The sequence below is a fragment of the Elephantulus edwardii genome, unplaced genomic scaffold (assembly GCF_000299155.1).
Source record: "Elephantulus edwardii isolate Elephantulus edwardi_28Jun2011 unplaced genomic scaffold, EleEdw1.0 scaffold00204, whole genome shotgun sequence".
Lineage (NCBI taxonomy): Eukaryota > Metazoa > Chordata > Mammalia > Macroscelidea > Macroscelididae > Elephantulus > Elephantulus edwardii.
Window position 1 is genome coordinate 263,767 of NW_006399954.1, and position 4,496 is coordinate 268,262.

A 4,496-nucleotide genomic window follows, 5' to 3' on the forward strand; every position below is an offset into this window, starting at 1 on the left:
TGGGCTTGAGAGCATAACTTTCTGTCCACTGGCCAATGTAGCTTGCTCTGTGTTGTCATTGTTATTATTGTTAGGTGCCATTGAGCAGTAGATGACTCATAGCAAGCACTGTTCAGAGTTTTTGGAGACAAGTCGTTTCGGAAGTGGATTCCACTCCTGCGTCCAAGCTTGTTTTAATCGGTAAGCTTCACCAAACACTGTCCACCATCAGTAACCATTATCACATTTGGCAGATCAGTGTCACAGTGTTTAGCATCATAGCAAAAAGAGTAAATGGAAATTTATCTACTAGAATAATAAGCAATGTTGTTATTGTTGTTGTTAGGTGCCATTGAGTCGAGTATGATTCACAGTAACTCTATGAACAAAAGGTCTAAACCCTGTTTTATCTTGTGCCATCATCAAACTTCCTGAAGCACAAAAGCCCATTGCAGCAGTCACCATATCAACCCACATGGTTGATAGTCTTCCTCTTCTTCACCAACACTCCACTCTTCCCAAAAATCATGTCCTTCTCCAGGGAATAGCACCTCATAGCAACATGCTCAAAGTACGTGAGGCAAAGCCTCAACATTCTTGCCTCCAAAGACCACTCAGGCTGCATCCTTTCCAAGAATCTCCATTTTACAACCATAAAATGTACCATTAATAAAAGCAATGTTGTTTTTGTTGTTGTTGTTGTTGTTATATGCTATCCAGTTGCTTGTGACTCTTAGTGATCCTATGTACAATAGCCCTAAAACCTGCTCTATCCCTTGCCAATTTTATTGCCAATATGCCCATCCCCATTATCCCAGTGATGGAATCAATCCATTTTACGAGGATCTTCCTCTCCTGTGCAGTCCCTCCACCCTCCCAAGCATGACGTCCCTTTCCAAGGACTGGTCCCTCCTTGCAGCATGTCCACAGTATCTCAGATGAAGCTTCAGAATCCTTGCCTCCAAGGAGCAGCCTGTCTTCACCCTCTCCAGGATGAACATGCTTGCTCTCCTAGCAGTCCATGGTGTGTTCAATACTCTTCTCCAGCACCAAAACTCAAAGGCATCAATACTTCTATCATCCCTAGTCATTGTCCAGCTCTCTGATGCATAGCAAGAAATGGCAAAGACCCTGGCTTGTATCAGACCACCTTAGTCTCCAGACTCACATCTTTGCTCCTCAGTATCTTGGAGAGGTCTCTGACAGCAGACTTTCCCAAAGCAATTTGTCTTTTAATTTCCTGGCTGCTGGTACTGAGAGTGTTAATTGTAAAACCAAGTAAACTAAAGCTGTAAACAATCTCAATCTCTTCACCATGTATCAAGACAGTATATCAATTCGCCCAGTGGTAAGAATCTTTGTTTTCTTGATGTTGAGTTTCAATCCACATTAAAGGCTGTAGTCCTTGACCTTCTGTAGCAAGCACTTCAGATCCTCCTCAGTTTCAGCAAGCAGGGTTGTGTCATCTGCATAATGCAGACTGTTGATGAGTCTACCTCCAAGCCTGATGCCATACTTTTCCTCATAGCCCAGCCTCCCAGATAATCTGTTCTGCATATAGATTAAAAAGACAAAAGCAATAGTATCTTAATAATCCATTCCTTGTGAAGAGTAATTTTTCAGTGAATAGAAAATTAATAAATAAACAATATATAGTTAACAGGCAAGATATCAGGAAGTTAAGGAAATACTGAAAGAATACAAATATCAGAAAGTCATTCCTTTATTGTAGTACTTTTTCATCTCAAAGTTAATAGTTTATGGTTCATCTTCTAACAAAGACTGACTCTATATTATGATCAATTGCCCTATAAAGTATGGTTCATAGTGGCCCTTTGAATAACCAATCTAAACCCTGTCTTATTCAGCACTATTCCTATTATCCCTGACATAATTTAATTCATTCCCACAGTTGTGTCAGTCTATCTCGATGATAGTCTTCCTTTCTTTCACTACTCTACCTTTCCAAATAGACTGTCTTTTGCCAAGGAGTAGATACTGCTAACAACATGCCAAAAGGTGTGAGAAGCAGCCTAGCCATTCTTGCCACTAAGGAATGCTCTAGTTGTACTTTCTTCAAAACATATTTATATGTTCATGGGATATTCAGTATTCTTCTCCAACATCACAATTCAAAGGCGTTGCTTTTTCTCGTCTAACCCTTAAACATTGTTCAACTCTGAGATGCAGAGCAGGTTACTAGAGACACCATGGCTTGAACCAGGCATGCCTTAGTCTTTACACTGATACCGTTGATCTTCAGGTCTCTTGGGAGATCCTGACAGCAGACTTAACTAACGTGTCTTGTGATCTCCTAACTGCTGGTACCAAGGAGGTTGATTGTGGATTCAGGTAAGATTAAATTGTTGACAGTTTCAATCTTTTTACCAACTATAATTATGTTACCTATTGGCTCAGAGGTGAAGACTTGTGTTTTTTTGATGATGAAATGTAATTCTTGTTGCAGCTTTAATTCTTGATTTCCTGCTGCAAGCACCACAAGTATTCATCATTTCCAGCAATCAAGGTTGTGTCATTTGCATGATGTAGGTTGTTGGTGAGTCTTTTTCCAAATTTGATGCCACATTCTTCTTCACAAAGTCCAGCTACTCAATCTATTTTCTTATTACGGAGAAAAGATATAGGTCTGATACACATAACTCTAGGTAGACAGTTCTAATTATTATTGTTAAATTAAAGAGCAAATATCATTAAAAGGAAAGAATTTTAAATCAAACTTAAAAATACCATCTAGGTCAAGGCCTTCCCTCCTAGTCATAGAAGTGTTCAAATTGAGGAGTTCAATAACTTCTTAGCTGGGGAGAAAGAGGAAAGGTGGGAGATAAGAAGGAGAAAGAAGAGGAAGATAAGGAAGGAGGTAAGGACACAGGGTGGGAGGGAAGGGGCAAAATAAAAAAAGGGAAAATCTAAGGCTTTTGCTTGTTTAAAAATGTAAATATATCATTAAAATTATGAATAAAACCTCATTCTTAATTTTTATTTTCAAATTTGTTCACTACTATAGTTCTACTGTTCATCAGAAACTTGTTTTGTCCTCTGTAATGAATTGGAAGTTTTTAATATTTTTTGTTTTTGTTTTTCCCATAGATACTAATTAGTTATATCTTAGACAAAGTATTAAAATAATTTTCATAAAACTTGCTCACTATTTTTAACTTCCAGAGCAGAAATACAATGTATTTAAAATAAATGTAAATTCAATTGCAATCAACTTATATGAAAATGAACACAAGGGAAATAATTTAATGTGTCTCTTTTCCTTTCTGTCCTTTCTTCTCTATACATTTTATATGTTACACACTGAGGCTCACAGCATTACACTGTTACGTTACTGTCATTCTGAGTGGTTTCAGAAAGCAAAACAAAATTTTCCCCCCTGAAGACAATCAAATGTCTGGTAATCCAGTTTCTTTCCTTAGCTATCTATAACAGCTTAAAACAAAGCAAACAACAAATACTGGTAAGGTTGGGGAGAAACTGGAACACTTATTCACTGTTGGTGATAATGTAACATGGTGCAACCACTATGGAAGGCGGTGTGGTGCTTTCTCAAAAAGTTGCTAACAGAGATACCATTTGACCCAGCAATTCCACTACTGGGAATATACCCCCCCCCAAAAAAACCCCATAACTGCCACCCAAGCAGATATATATACACACACCCATGTTTATCGTGGCTTTGTTCACAATAACAAAGAGTTGGAAACAATCTAAGTGCCCACCAACAAATAAATGGTTAGAGAAGCTGTGGTATAATCACAGTGGAATACTATGCTGAATTGAGAAACAAGGGACTCATGTAATATTACTCAAAATGGGTGACCCTGGAGGACATTATGCTGAGTGAAATATCCCCGTCATAAAAGGGCAAATACTGCATAGTGCCACTGTTATAAAATGAAACTGACATTGGGGTTGGGGGAAGACTGAGAAAGATGGCATAAATAATGTATACTGCATTGAAACAGATGAGGGAGAGAACCGTTTAAAAGGGATATATGACTAGGTATTATTGTTATGACAGGAGTCCAGAACGAAGGCTGCATAGTGGAGTGGACTTGAGGGGAGGGATTGTATAACAATGAAAGAATTTTTCTTTTATTTTTCAAAGAGAAGAGAAAACGGGGGATGGGAGGGAGAGGGTAGGGTAGGGAGAAAAGTGAAACAATGAATGAATAGAAATCCAAAGTCTCTATAATTTTTCATTAAAATTAATAATAAGAAAAAAAAATTTAAAACCATAAGAATATTTGAACTGGACTTTTAAATTCTATAGGAACTGTCCTTAAATATTCAATTGGCAGTAGAATTTGTCTTAAATAAAATAAACTACTAACTAAAGTAACTTCGCTTAATGTATCATCCAAATAAACTGACAGTTCATCCAGTTAGTTTCAAATACTGTAGGTATTCCCGATTTTTTTTCTTTTAGTTTCGTTTTTCTTTTAATCATAGTGCTTTTTAAATTTTTTTTATTATTAATTTTAATAGACATT